Source organism: Pan troglodytes, chromosome 7, assembly GCF_028858775.2.
Source record: "Pan troglodytes isolate AG18354 chromosome 7, NHGRI_mPanTro3-v2.0_pri, whole genome shotgun sequence".
Lineage (NCBI taxonomy): Eukaryota > Metazoa > Chordata > Mammalia > Primates > Hominidae > Pan > Pan troglodytes.
The window spans coordinates 129,208,732-129,225,006 of NC_072405.2; the positions used below are offsets into that span (position 1 = coordinate 129,208,732).

At 38.4% G+C, this 16,275-nt stretch overlaps 1 long non-coding RNA gene across 1 annotated transcript in view; it reads left to right on the forward strand.

Moving 5' to 3' along the window:
• Positions 1–14,584, forward strand: part of LOC104007734 (uncharacterized) — a 35,100-nt gene extending 20,516 nt beyond the window's left edge. Inside the window, exons 2-3 of the long non-coding RNA XR_001720383.4 lie at positions 12,619–12,739; positions 13,943–14,584. This is a non-coding gene — a long non-coding RNA (uncharacterized LOC104007734). The remainder of the gene's footprint in view (positions 1–12,618; positions 12,740–13,942) is intronic.
• The last annotated feature ends 1,691 nt before the right edge of the window (positions 14,585–16,275 follow it).

Here is a 16,275-nt window from a genome sequence, read left to right on the forward strand (position 1 = left end):
GAACAGGATCTAGTTTGAGGCACTAAGGATAGGACATCAGTTTGAAAAAAGCCCCTATCAGAGCAACATGAGTTCTGTGAATATTGGAGCAAGAATGAACATCAAATTTATGGTGAAGCTTGAGTGGGAGAATGGCAAAATCATGATGCTTTACAAGAATTTTATGGGTACAATGCCCCAGAGAAATTTTCAGCTTACAAATGAATAACTCATTCTAAGAAGGGATAAGATGACATTGAAGATGAAGCCTGCAGTGACAGATCATTCACATCAATTTGTGGGGAAAAAATTAATCTTATGTGTGCCATAATTGAAAAGGACTGATGATTAACAGCAGAAACAGTAGCCAACACCATAGAAATCTTAATTGGTTCATCTTGTACAATTATGACTGAAAAATTAAAGTTGAGCAAACGTTCCACTCTATGGGTGCCAAAACTGCTACTCCCAGACCAGCTACAGACAACAGTAAAACATTCAGTGGACATTTTAAACAAGTGGGATCAAGATCCTGAGGCATTTCTTCAAAGAATTGTAACAACAAATGAGACAAGGATTTGGTAGTATGACCCTGAAGACAAAGCACAATCAAAGAAATCACTACTAAAAGGAGGAAGTTGTCCAGTCAAAGCAAAAGTAGACCAGTGAAGAGCAAGGATCATCGAAACATTTTTTTTTTTTTTTTGGATGTTCAAGACATTTTTCTTGTTGACGTTCTTAAGGGTCAAAGAACAATAACATTTGCTCCTGATGAGAGTGTTCTGAGAAAGTTAGCTAAAGCTTTAGAAGAAAAATGTCAAGGAAAATTTCACCACCATGACAACACTCCTGCTCATTCCTCTCATCAAACAAGGGCAATTTTGCAGGAGTTTCAATGAGAAATTATTAAGCATCCACTTCACAGTCCTAATTTGGCTCCTCTGACTTTTCTTTTTGTTTTCTAAGTTTAAAAATCTTTAATCTTTAAAGGGCACTTTTTTTTTTTTTTTTTTTTTTTTTGCTGCTGTTGTTAATAATGTAAAAAAGATTGCATTGAAATGGTTAAATTCATAGGATCCTTAGTTTTTAGGGCTAGACTAAATGGCTGGTATCATCACTTACAAAAGTGTCTTGAACTTGATGGAGCTTATGTTGAGAAATAAAGTTTACATTTTTTATTTTTATCTTTTAATTCCATTTCCACGAACCTTTTGAAGTCTCTTCCTGTTAAGGTATTCCTATTATTCAAAGCAATCTACAGATTCAATGCTATCCCTATCAAAATGGAAATAACATTTCTAAAATTCATGTGGAACCACAGAAGACCCAGGATAGCAAAAACAATCTGATTGTTTAAAAGTGTGTAGCACCTCTGTCTCTTGCTCCAGCTCCTGCCATGACTATGATGCCTCACTCCCCGTTTGCCTTCCGCCATGATTGATAGCTCCTTGAAGCCTCCCCAGAAGCAGAAGCTGTTTTGCTCCCTATACAGCCTGCAAAACTGTGAGCCAATTAAACCTCTTTTCTTTATAAATTACCAGTCTCAGGTAACTTCTTTAAAGCAGTGTGAGAACAGACTCATACACTTTCTCTCCCACAAAACAACTGAGTATTAAATTGTTTGAATCCTTCTACAGATGTTTTTGGCCTAAATGATAGTATACAATGCCCACTGTTCTGTACCTTGCTTTTTCACTAAACAATATATCTTAAGATTATTCTATATCAATATCTAGAGAACATCCTTTTTACAGCTGAATAATGTTCTATTACAAAAATGTATAATAATTTATTTAACATCATAGCTATTTAGCCGTGTTATTTAACTATTCATGTGCCATAATTTATTCTACTGCATAAATATACTATAATTTATTCATTGATAAGCATGTAAGATTTTTTTAAATTTTGTTTTTGTACATGTTGGACTAGATAATATGTATCAAATTCCCATTAGGAAAACCAAAAACCCTAGATAAATGTTATTTTTAAAAGAAGGCTGCCTGAAGATATTAGAGGGTTAAAAAGAAAATGAGGAATTACCTGGTAGGGAGCAGAGGGGAATGGAAATCCATGACTGTGAGTCCGGCATTTGAAGCTGCTTTTGCCTAAGCGATGAGATGCTAAGGATTTTGTGACAGTTTCATGGTGGAGGAAGTCATGGGCCCTCCGAGAAGAAGAGCCCTGGTGACCCCACCGACTTAAGGCTGGTACTCCAAGGGGATGAACCTTAAGAAGGAGAGAATGAATCCCAATTGGCCAGCCCTCAAAAGGAGCTGCAGCTCAACTTCACATCCTCTTAATTCCTGAAATTGGATCGAGATGATCCAGGATTGCTAGGAGCTGCTAGTGAAAACAAAGGCAAATCTTCTCTGGAAAAGATAACAAGCTAGTCTTCATTTTATTTTTAGAAACAATTTTACAAATACAAAGTTCCAACCACAACGACCAACCAAAAAAAACACAAAACAAAACACAAAACAAAACAAAAAAACAGGCAAATGAGGAGACATGACCACAGAAAGAAACTTTAATAGAAACAATAGAAAACAGATACAGATCCACAGGGTTTCCAGAAATTCAGAGACTAACTTGAAAATTAAGCATTGTTACAGTGCCCAAGGAAATAAAAGGAGAGAATGAAATTTCAGCGGAGAATTAACAAACGACGTCATTTTAAATCTTTGTTCTCACAAACAGGGCAACAGTGAATAGACTTGTGCATGTGTATTTGTAGAAGGAATATGTAGACAATGTAGATATGAAATTTCTGTGTCAAAAACATATGCAATTGTAATTTTGATAGCTACTTTGTCCTCCCTAGAAGTGTTACCAATGTACATTCCCACCAACAAAGTAGTAAAGTAGATGTTTCCCTATACTCTTGATGACTCATGTATCAATAAATTTTAAAAATATTTTCTAGTATTATGAGCGAAAATGGGTATCACTGTAATTTTTATTTGCATTTATCTTACTAGTAAAGTTGAATACAATTGCACATGTTTAAGGTCTATTGTTATTTTTCTCTGTAAATATCCCTTTAATTTTTCCACTGAATTGTTGATCTTTTAAAAAATGATTTATGGAAGCTCTTTATATGTTATACAAATTGGTCCCTGTTTTCTAAGATATAAATTGAAAATATTTTTTCTCATTTTTGTCCCTGAGTATTTTGACTTTGGTTACTGTGGGTTTTGTGATGCCAAATTTTTTTATAGTCAGATTTTTATACATATTGTTTCTTTACTTCCAGTTTTTATATCATGTTTAAGAAAGACAGACTTTGCCATTGTGACATTTTGTATAAGAAATTGCTACCATGATTTCTTCTTGCACTTTTATGGCTTGATTTTTTTTTAACTATATTATTAATCGAACTAGATTTTTCTTTTGGATGACTCTTCAGTTATTCCAATATCATTTATTGAGTTATTCTTTTCTTCACCATTAAATATGCCGCTTTTATCATGTACTTAATCCCCAAATACAATTGGAATGATTTCTTGAGTTATTTTCTGTTCCACTGATTTGTTCATTCATGTGTTGATAATGTACTTTGTACATTATTTTGCTTTATACCATATTTTAACATCTATTAAAAGTTGCCCCTTCTCAATATTATTCTTTTGAGAATTGTCCTAATTATTATTTATTCTATTATATTGACTTTAAAATAAGCTCTTTTGTTTAACAAATAAGCCTGTTGGTGTGTTTAATGAAATTACACTAAACTTATAGATTGATTTGGAAAGAATTGACATCTTTACAATGTTGGCTCTTCCTGTCCAGTGTCCTTGTTTGCCTGGCTGTTTGTTCAAGTCTTCTTTTAGTCTCTCAGGTACATTTTACAGTTCTGTTAATCTAGATCTTGAACAAAAGTTTTCTTTGTGTTTTTTAAGTGTTTTTTTGCTCCAGTGTGGATGAATTATTTTATTATACCTATAAACTACCTTTTGTTTCTATCTATGAGGGCTATTAATTTGTGTATATAAAATGTGTGCCCAACCTTCTCGCCAAACTTGCATATTTTTGTAAACAGTCCATTGTCTCTTCTCTTTGGTTTTTCAAATATACAATAACATAAGAAATATTCCTTTTTTTCCTAATTTTTATACTTTAAATTTCTTTCTTTTCCTTAACTACATTGGACTATTTCTCCAGAATTAAAGTTAGATAGCAGTGCTGGTCATTATTTTCTGGATAAATGACAAAAATGAAGCTACTGATTCAAGTAAAAGAAATCTTTTATTATTTTAGTAAGAAGCGTATCTCATCAATTAACTTATATTAATTTGATTATTAGTAATTTTGAAATTATTTATTTCTTTTTTCTTAGACCTCAAGTATAGGGGTTTAAATTTATCACATTGCTAAGTTCATAAAACATTACCATCTATGGGTCATGCAAGCCCGCTCTTTTTTAAAAAAATCTTTATTTTCTGGGCCAGGCACGGTGGCTCACTCCTGTGATCGCAGCACTTTGGGAGGCCTAGGCAGGTGGATCACCTGAGGTCAGTAGTTCAAGACCAGACAGAACAACATGGTGAAACTCTGTCTCTACTAAAAATACAATATTAGCCGGACATGGTGGTGCACTCCTGTAATCCCAGCTACTATGGAGGCTGAGACAGGAGAATCGCTTGAACCCAGGAGGCAGAGGTTGCAGTGAGCTGAGATCGTGCCATTGCACTTCAGCCTGGGCAACAAGAGTAAAACTCCGTCTCAAAAAAAAGAAAAAAGTATTTTCCTTTATCACTATACTCCATATTTCTCTCCCTTTCCCATCATAGGTTGCCATCATCATGTATTTAATGTGGGTTGCTTTGCTTTTAGTTGTATATGTTATTACACAGTTTGTTTTCTGTCTACATATTATTAATTTACGTAAATGGTTTTGTATCATGTATCTCACTAAGTATTACATTTCTAAGACCCATAATATTGCTATGCAAAATTCTGATCTGTAGTTTCTATTGCAACAATAAATTTCTTGGTGTGCATATATCATATTTTTCCTATTCATGCTCTAACTGGTGAATACCCAAGTTGCCTCCAACTCCTCACCAAATTTTCTTATTTGCTCCTATGTAGAGGGTGTTAGAAATGTGAGGGTTATTCATTTAGAATCTTGTGTTATATGATACATACATATATGGCCAGTAACGCCAGCTGGCTGTTCAGAATGTCATCAGCCTGCACTCCTAACCGCAAGCATGGGAGCTCGAATATTCCTACAACCCATACCAATACTTGGTTGCTTTTCTATATGCTGATATTTTTGGTGTTAATTTCTCCTGTGTAATGCCTGTTCATACATTCTAAGTATTCATTTTTAATGTATCATACATATTCTTCATGAAAAAGATCATACCAATTTCATATTATTGCTAGGCAGGTTTCTCAATATGTTATTTACATTTGAAAGATTTCCAAGATTCCTTCAAGCATTACAATTTTGCAATTTTAAAAAACATTAAAAAATTATCTATATCAGGGCGTCTCAGACTTTTTATAAGAGTTTTACTTTTAATTTTCCCACAAGCTGCATGTCTAAATGTGACAGGAAAGTAACTTAGAATTCTAAAATAACTAGATGTTTGGACAATGTTTGTGTCCTCTCAAAATTCAAATGTTGAAATCCTAACCTCCAATATAATGGCATTAGGATGTGGGGTCTTTGAGGGTGATTACGTCATGAGTAACAGGTTTAGTGCTCTTATAGAAGAGACCCCAGAGAGAACCCTTGTCTTCTTTGCCATATGGGAATAAAATGAGAAGTTAGTAGTCTACAACCCAGAGAGGACCCTTGGCAGAGCCCGACCATGCTGGCGCCCTGATCTTGGACTTCCAGCTGCAGAACTGTGAAAAATAAATTTCTGTTGTTTATATTCCACCCATTCTATGGTACTTTATTATAACAGCCTCAATGGACTCAGACACTAAGGGATGAAGAGGGAGCAGGAAGTCGATGTAGGCACATCAATCATTTTGGAAACATATTTACTCACTAATTTAATAAACATCTACTAAATTTATTACATGCTGGGTTTTGTAATAAATGTTTGTGATAGAGATGAGTAAGTCGCCTCCCTTAGAAAACACATGTCTAGTGGGGGAGAGATGCATGTAAAAACAAATGAATTGCAAGTATTGCTACAGAAACATTAGCCAAGGACAGAAGACAGGGGTTTCTTTCACTTTATGCCTCAGATTTTCCAGTGTTAAATTAACATGTTTACTATATGGATGACACATTTTCAGTCATATTAGGGGAGGAAAAAAAGAAAATAAAATGAGATTAAACCATTGACTTTTGTATTCAGTCAGCAAATATTTACTGAATGACTCATTTTTTCATTATGCCAGGTGTTAGGGATAAAAAAGTGAGCAAATATTAAATGATAGCTTTCAAAGGACAAAAAGTTATCATGTGATTGTAAAATTCCCAGGAGCAGTAGTTCACTATGGTCCATAGCAGAGTGATCCAGAAGGTTTAACATATTCCTTAGTCATCTATGTTGAATGTCAGGGATCATAATACGTGTGTATATACAGGAGTAAGCATTTTGATTTGTGACTGTGCTTGCATAATGCTAATTCCATCTGGTTTTGCTGAAAACAAACAGAGATGCATGAAAAAGAAGAAATGTTATGGCTCTGCTTGCATAGATAGTGACCTGACTCTTCCAGGGTCTCCTCAGGCAGAGGTGTCATGAATAAGGTCACTTCTGTTCAGTAATATTCCACCACTATCCCAGCAAAGAGATATTTTCCATGCAGACGAGACTGAGTACATTCAGATTTAATGGTATCTAACAGAAAAGCAGAAGTTGGTTATGAACAATCTATGAAGAAGCTTGAAAGCTAGAGGCGATGTTGACTTTAAATGTAGATATGGTTACTTTATTTCCAAGGCATTGATGGAGTTCTTTGAAGCCCAGTGATTGTAGGAAAGACTAATTTTAGACAGTTCTTTCTTTAAATCCCCATCAGGAAATATATTGGACATTGAATTTGCCTTTCATCATTTTTCTACTCTTCCCTCATTATGAATCCGTCAAAGATGTAGGTCAATTGGAATAATTCCACTCTACTTAGCATAGTGATTGGCTCATTGAGAGCCACAGAGGTCTGCATGGAGAAGTACAATTGAACTCGACTTTCAAGAGTAGAATTTTGATAAGTGGAGAGCATGTCATGGGTAAAAGTGAAGAAACAGGAATATGCATAGTATGTTCGGGAACTGTGAGCAAATCTTTAACTAGAGCAAAATGTTGTACTGTTTTTATCTCCCAGAGCTGTCCAGCTGATTAACCTCATTTCTCACATTCAGCAAGCAATTACTGAACAGTGCATAGTACTGCACTAAGTAATAGATAGGCTTCAAAGCAAGTTGCTTTTGGGTTGAAAAACTTTATTGCAGAGATAAACCCATTGATTTTAGAACTAAAATCACCTATGAAATAATCCAGCAGAATTCATTCATTTCCAGGTACGGAAACTGAGGCCTAGATAGCTTAAATGAATGGAAGCAGCAATGTATGCAGAGAGAACCGTAAATTGTAAGAGCCATTTAAACTCTCACTTTGATTTCCGTCTCCTGCAAAGTGGCAGTATTAGCATAGGAAGCTGTTGCTGGGATTCAGGGAGACAGCATATGCGAAGCACCAGGCACATAACAGATACTAAATTAATTTTCCTTTCATGTTCTCCCTTCACTTTATTGTGAGCAACATAGTGATTTGGTGGCAGAGTTAGAAATAAGAATATACTGCTTTGAACCTACAAAAGAGTTTCCTCCTGCCCAGTACAGCAGTCCATTGTTAGAAATCCCACGAGAACTAACCTCAAAGGCCTCAAATTTCTCCAAAGAGCAACTTTTTTTTTTTTCCACAAACTCATTTCTCTTTGTCCTGTGCATATACCAGGCTCATTTTCGCTTTTTTTTTTCTTTTTTAGACTGAGTCTCGCTCTGTCACCCAGGCTGGAGTGCAACTGTGCGATTTCAGCTCACGGCAACCTCCGCCTCCTGGGTTCAAGCAATTCTCCTGTCTCAGCCGCCTGAGTAGCTGGGATTACAGGCATACGCCACCACGCCCAGCTAATTTTTGTATTTTTAGTAGAAACAGGGTTTCACCATGTTGGCCAGGCTGGTCTTGAACTCCTGACCTCAAGTGATCTGCCTGCCTCAGCCTCCCAAAGTGCCGGGATTATAAGCGTGAGCCACCACGCCTGGCCTCATTCTCTTTTTTAGACCTGTGGACATCTTGTTTCTAAACCCCCACTCCTGCAGGAATGTCTTTCTTCCTTCTTTCTATCTATTCAAATCCTCTCCTTTATTCATTTATTCAGTCATTAAATCTGAATGGAGTCAGTTAGTCATTAAACATGTGTTGAGTACTTACTATGTGGCAGGCAGCTGGTCTAAGGTTTGAGATTAGAGTACTGAAGAGAATATCCCTGCCTTTGAGGAATCTAGCTGGGGCACACCCTAGTTGGAAAGCAGATATGTTCACTCCAGGAAAGTTAAGAAATAATGTTGTGAAGGTATGAGTTTAATGCCTTGGGAACATGGGGCAAGGGAAGACTGATTCTATGTGAAGGGGCCTCTGCCATTATTCTACCCCAATTATATACCAATTACCTTTTCTCTGCCTCCTATTACATATAAAGATGGTCACACACAACAGAACCCATAAGTGTATATACTGCTTGCTATCATTGTATAAATGCCAGGATGTGGGTATAAGTAAATATATCTAGCCAGAAAGGACCACAACAATCTAATCAAGTAGAATATGTTGATGAGGTACCTCAGGTTTATCCAGAAAAGTGAGTTATGCTCAGGGGTATAGGATGAGTAATTTCTTCACCAATGCAGGGACCTAATGCAGGGTTTTAAAATCTTGCTTGCATGTCAGAATTATCTGGGGAGCATTTGAAAAATTCAGATGGCTAAGCCCAACCCTAGACTTATAGAAGCAGGAAGTTTTAAAATAAAGTGCAGGAATATGGATTTTTAGGTATTATATGGTTGATTCTAATGATTAGCTAGCAACGGTCAGGAAGTGCTCGTCTATTTTGTGCCAACATTTGCAGAACACTGAGAATACGGACATGAATAAAATACTGTCGATTCTACTCCTGCCTTATAAGACAGGTCTCTGTCCTGGAAAACCTGATAGTCAGGTGGAAGGGATAGGCAAGGAAATATATAAAACCAGACAACATCTTAGAGAGATAGATGTAAAGTGAGGTTGCAACACAGAGATGGAAAGGACCAACTCACTCTTGGGAAAAGCAGGAAGTTTCTTAGAAGATGGTGCATTTGAGATGAGATATAAAGGACTTGGGGGTTTCTCAAATAAAGGGGGTGAGAAAGGACATTCCAAGTGTAGACTTGAGCCTCCGGCTCCCACTGGACTTAGCCAGCAAGTCTAAGAGGTACCTGAGTTATAAAGATTGGGGCACTTATACTCTGGGGCCAGGCTCTTAGATATGTCTGAGGTGGAGACTGTGATGTTCATCATTTATGTTACTAATTCACACCTGTTTCATATACCATTTTCATTTCATTCAGACATTTCCTGGGTGCCTTTGTACCTAGGAGACATTCTCAAACAGAATTTGCAATGGGAACACACAAGATGGACAAAAATACTCTCGAATTTGAAGCCCAAGAAAAGCTTCCTGAGAAAGATGATGCTAAAGTTAGTCTTAAAAGTTAGAGTTCTCATGAAAATGAGGAAAGGCAGAAAAGGGCTGAATTGTTTTGCAAATATACAATGCATGATGAGAGTGAATTCTGCACATGCAAGGACCTTCATGTCCTGTGAGGCTGGACCATGGCTTTGGGAAAAAGATGGTGGCTATGAATCAGCCTGGGGAGGAAGGTATGTTTCCAGCTGTTAAAAGGCTTCTTATGCTCTGCTGGAGTCTGGACTTCGTGTAGGCAGCATTGGGAAACCTTAGTTATTTAATGTAGGGCAGATGAGGTCTGATTTACTTTTCCAAAAGGTCATTCTGAGCACATATGTATTTTCTTTCTTCAGCATAATTGTAAACATCCTCTCAACAGACATCAAATCTTGATTCGTTTCTTTTTGTTTCTCCAGCAAGTGCTTAGCTGAGGAAGTGGCACACATGTTGAGAGGTCAATAGTTAACGGATTCATTAATTGATTGGGAGGTACAAACCCATACTTGAGTGAAGGCTGTAATATGGACTCTATATCTTATGCTGTGGCTAATAGTTAGATATCTCAAGCAATCTTAAGCTGTGCTTCTTAATTTTAACATGCACACAAATCACCTGGGGATCTTGTTAAAACAGAGTTCTTAATTTATTATATCCTGGGTAGGGCCTACGATTCTGCACTTGTAACAGTCTTTCTGATGTTGCTGTTCCTGCTGCTGATTTGGATTTCCAATTGTGAGTGGCAAGGATCTTAATACTCAGTTGTCTTATTTAGGAAATCTCTGATAGTGGGGTGGTTTATGAACTGTGAAACTTTTTACAGGGATTTTAGAAATGGAGAAGCTCCATCATGAGAGACTCCTCCTTGACTAAGACTCCATACAGCTCCTTTGGGACTGGTTTTGAAGGCGATGGCAGGTCTTTGATGCCCCTGGGTTAAACATTGATATTATTTGCCTTTAAGGGAATTTCTGATGCTGCTGCCAGTTTCTTCTTTGCTCTGCCAAGTATTGAGTTCCACAAGAAAAATCCATTAGTAACAGCAGAGTTGATAATAGAACAGCAGATAAAGTCAAAGGGCTCTAAAAACAGCATGCTATCAGCATGTAATTTGTTTAGGCCTATGTAGGATAAAGTCCTTTCTCGTGAATTTTCAAGTTTGAAATTCGATTAGGAACCGGTTTGTAATTTCTTGATATTTTTCTCTTCTTCCCTGTTCATTTTTACATACTTACTTGTCATATAATGACATTCTGGATGTCCCTTGGACCTCGCCAGCTTGTGGACGCAAAGACAGCCACATCAGTCAGGCTGAATTCTGCTGGCTTAATGCCACTCATTACTGTGAGCAGGAGCTTGGTTCTCTGACCTCTCTAGTGGCTCTCAGAGAAGCCCCAGGCTATGTTCTATGTTAGTGTAGGTTGTTGCTTACACTTTTTTCATCATCCAGCAATGGACCCCCAGTGGCTGCTCCATCCTCATACGGCTTCCAACAATGCTGCCCTCTCCCTGGCATCCACTCCATGCATGGGTAGGGACATCCCTCCCTTGGACTGAAGCTGACCTTTCTGAGCCTAAGCTGGAAGGCAAATACTGCCCTTTCTGAGCCTAAGCTGGGAGGCACTCAAGGGTAGCAGTAAAGGGAATTGTCTCTGGAGATGGAATGCCACATATCAGCTATGTGATTTGGGCAAGTTGTTGAATCATATCTGATTTCTTACCTGTACAATGAGAATAACTAGAGTTCTATAATCTCAAGATTGCTGAGAAAATCTTGTTGGCACAAGATTATTGTTGGCACATATAAAACAATACATGCTAACCATTATTCACTGGTTTTCTCTTTATCACTGTGTCCCAGCCTGAGCAAGTTTTATTTCACCACAACACAGCTGAGACCAGTTAATAACATCTAATATTGACATGGCTGATGGCTCAGGAATAAGAAGAGGGATTAAAATCAGAGGAAAGTGCAACTGCTATTTAATATGGAGACTCAGCTGCAATAGCCCCAGGTGTACGCTTCTGGGGGTGTCTTTCAGGGATCTTCCTTCCTCCCTGCATGTCTGTCTTTCTTTGTCAGATGACATTTTTGCCATAAGTCAAAAGAATATCCTTGAACTTATATCAACTCCTTGGAGTTCAAGCTTAGAGACGAGAATTGCCATCTTGGGGTTCATTTCCTTTTCTGGCATCATCTCCTTCTCAGCGTTTTCTTACCCCACTGCCTCTAGAATGATTTTTCTAAAACACACTTATTACTTCACTTCCTCCTGAAAACCACAGATTGTCCCCCTGGCACTTAGGACAGAAAATTCTTATTAGCACAAGAGGCTGTTTATGTGTGCTGATCTTTCTTCGTGAGATGCACTTTCCTCCTGTTTTTTTTTTTTTTTTTAATGTCCATTCAATGCTCATGGCCTGGATCAAACCTGACTTCCTCTGTGGATTCTTCCTGGAATTGTCTGGCACCCTGTATCCCCAAATCTCAGCCAGGCTTCCTCCTCCAGGCCCCCATGACACTCCACACCTTACTGTGTTAACATTATAACATGTCATAATTTTCTTCTAGTCCTGCCTCTCCCATTAAAGTTGTGCTCTGTGAAAAGGGATGTTTTATCTTATTAATTGTAGAATCTAGTGTGGCACACAGTATCTGGTCATAAGAGTGGCCGGTGAATAAACTAATATTTACTGGGCATTTTGTGGGCTTCCCTTTCATCTACTCTGATCTGTACTGTAGATCTATGAGATAAGTAGGGCAAGTATTACTCTGCTCTCCAGTTTATATATGAGAAAAGGAGGTTCACAGAGTCAGGTACCTTGTCCACAGTCAACTGGGTCAGCCAAGCCAGGTAAAAGAAGATAAATTTGGACTCAGACCTTTGACTTTAATTCCAGTGTCCCCTTTCACTACTTCGTACTGTTTCCTTTGGACAGAAATTAAATCCTGGTAGATAAAGGGGAAGACGTAAAGAAGACAAGACAAGGGACTGAGGAAATGTTGGGGAAGATGAGAACACCTCAGAAACCACAATTGAAGAATTCCTAGGACCCCCAGGTAAAGCTGTTTGGGTGTGATACATCCTTGGGCATATTGTTGACTGATTTTTAGGCTTGAGGGAAGATACTCTTTGTTTTAAACAAGGTGGATGGAAATGAAGGTGGAGAGAAACACCATGAGAAAGATTTTAATGCAAAGCCAATCCAAGCACCATCTCTTAGAGCCTTATTTCTTTTCAGCAGCTCTCTGGATTGTTCTAAGAAGTGATGGGTAATTTTATAAAAGTCTTAAGCTGTTGTTAAGAGATCTTTTTAAAGCTGAAGGCAAAACAAACAAACATGATGTCCTACAAAGCTGAGAATAAGCTCCAGAGAGAGGGAAGGCAGCAGAAATAGTTACTGGGATGGGGAAAGAGATCGCAATGTACCTTGTCTCAAGCCCTATGAACGCTGTCGCCTCACCCTCCTGCAAAGTCCCGTGGGCAGCCCGAGCTTGGCTGAGAGGGGAGGCAACAGAGACGCCAGGATGGGAGAGCTCGGAGCTATTTCGGACTCCAGGCCAACATCCACGGAGACCTTGAGTTACGTCATCGGAACTGTCTGGACTTTGGTCCCCTTATGCCAAATGCGGTTTCCAGAAAAAGGATCCGCAGCGTATTTGGAAGCTCATCAACTAAAAGTTGTCTCGTCACTTTCATGCGTGAGATCTTTTCATTTGTGAAGAGCATATTATTTTGCTTAATTATGGGCTGCGAGGAGGTGGCATAGAGCAGTGGAAAAAGCCTGGGCTCTGGAGTCAGAGAGACCTAGGTCTGAATCATGGCTCTGCCATCCACCAGCTACGGGACACTGGCCTGGTGGGCTTGTTTCCTTGTCCATAAACTGAGAATAATCTTGCAATAATTAACTATCTTGGAGGGAGGTTGTTAGGATAAGACGATAAATGCATGTCAAGAATCTTGTTCTGCTGTTCAGATATTTAATCATCAGTCGCTGTTATTAATAAAGTATCTGACTTTTCAGTAACATTTAGCATATGAGATTTCTCGTTCACTCTAACAGTATGGCTATAGTGGTATACATAATCTCCTTTTGCTTGTGAATACTGCTAAAATTAAATTCCCATTTCTCAAAGACGTTTTCTTATATGGAGTCTTACCGATGATGATTTTCAGCACCCTGACAATTTGTTGTTTTTAAATACTTATAGTTTATTTTGTAATCATCTATGCCATAACTAATTACACTTTTTTTTTTCAAGGAAAGGGGCACATCCAGAAAGGAGATAAGATCAGAAGCCTTTATTTCCACTATTCAGCCACTCACTGCCTGAGACTTAACTTCATTTCAAGTAAGGGGATAATATTTGGCCCTTAAGTATCTTACAAGGGTTTTGTTTTCCCTAAGAGAAAAAAAATTAGGTAAGATCATAAGTAAGAAAGGATTTTTTGAATTAAAAATATATGCAAATGCAAGTTATAACAATTTTTGTTCTGGATATTTTTGCAGTAGATAGAAAAGTTCTTTGTGCTGTGGCCACCTGCCTAATGCTGTTGACTGGCTGGTAATAGATGCCTGGGAGTCATTTTGAGGTTACTTAGAGCCTCTTTCCACCACCAGATGGAAGGAAATTGGGCAACTTCTTGAGTAATTGGCTCTTCTGACTCACGTTTCTTGCATTGTGACCTGGGTGCTACCCAGGATGAGCAAGGAATTTCCTCTCTGGAGTTGTTTAAGGAATAGCCCAAACATTCAGCTTCATCTTTTTTTAATGCCGCCTCTAACACTACCTGAGCAGCCACAGAAAAGTATTTGCTGCTGCAGTATTTTGGATCAGCTGAAATATATTTTGAGTATGTACTCTGGGAAAGGCACAGAATACCATTTCTTTACTGAGATTCTCTTCAAGGATTTCCATCCCTCCTTAAAGACCTAGTTGGGATGGAGCAATGTATTTAGAACATGATGTGAGTACCAAGAAGGAGTCGGGAGACACCTTTTAGCTGTACTTCTTTATCTTTCTCTCCTTGCTTCCTCTGTCTCTGGTTTCCCCTTTTGCATCTCTTGTTTTTCCTTTCTTTTCTTGTATTACTTTCTCTTGATCAATAGAGCTGCCATAGCCTTCCCAGACATAAATAATCAGCTTCCTTGGAAGTACTCAGAATGTGAACAGCTGTAGCCACTTAGACCAGGTCTTAGATTCTCACCCCTTGTTGTGTATTGTAATTATCTAGGAAACTTAAAAGGTACTGAGGCATGGGCCCCAATGGAATCATTATCCCTGGGGGGTGGGGTGGGCCCTAGACCTGGTATTTTCAAAAACTTTCAAAAATTATTCTAACACATACACAGATTAAACTGGTTGCAGACATTCAGGAAGCAAAAATATGACAAAATTACCCTAAAAGTAAAATAAAATAAGATTTTTGGCTCAAAGTGCAGTAATCCTGTTGTCTGGCCACCTTATTTGTGTCCTATTCATCAAATAAGGGGATTTGTTTTGTTTTGTTTTTTGAGAACCACAGCAAGAAAAATTGGTCATGCCCAGGCAAATCTTCTAGGTGAGTTCTAAAGATAAGTCAAGTGGCCATAAAACACTTCTACAGCTAATATTTGTTGAGAGCATGTTCTGAGCCATGTGCTATGCAGAATACATTTACTATACATTGCCTCACTTAATCCTCTCAACAACTCTGAGGCATTATTATTCTTATGGGTTTACAAAAGAAGAAAGAGAGGCACCAAGCAATTGCTTAACTCGCTCAGCACCTGACCACTAGTTAGAAGTGAAGCTGGGAGATTTGAATGCAAGCAGGTAGACTGCAGAATCTGCCTGTTAATCATCATGTTATATCTCCTTTACACTGTGACAGTTAAGATAAAATTACAAAAATTTGCGAGAGCAGTAGTTCTCAATCTTGCCGGCATAGCAGAATTGTTGGGAGAGCTTTGAAAAAAAAATCCTTTGCTCATGTCATATCATGAAACAATTTAATCCATATCTGATATGGTTTGGCTGTGTGCCCATCGAAATCTCATCTTGAATTGTAGCTGCCATTATTCCCACGTGTTGTGGGAGAGACCCCGTGGGAGACAATTGAATCATGGGGGCAGTTTCCCTCATACTGTTCTGGTGGTAGTGAATAAGTCTCACGAGATCTGATGGTTTTATAAGGGGAAACCCCTTTCACTTGGTTCCTATTCTCGCTTGCCTGCCGCTGCATAAGACATGATATTTGCCTTCTGCCATGATTGTGAGGCCTCCCCAGCCACATAAAACCGTGAGTCCATTAATCCTCGTTTTCTTCATAAATTACCCATTCTTGGGAATGTGTTTAGCAGCGTGAAAATGGACTAATATCATATCTCTCAAGAATGAGACCCTTGGGAGGCTGAGGCGGGTGGATCACTAGGTCAGGAGTTCAAGACCAGCCTGGCCAACATGGTGAAACCCTGTCTCTACTAAAAGTACAAAACTTAGCTGGGCATGGTGGCGTGTGCCTGTAATCCTAGCTACTTGGGAGGCTGAAGCAAGAGAGTCACTTGAACCCAGGAGGCAGAGGCTGCAGTGAGCCAAGATTGTGCCACTGCACT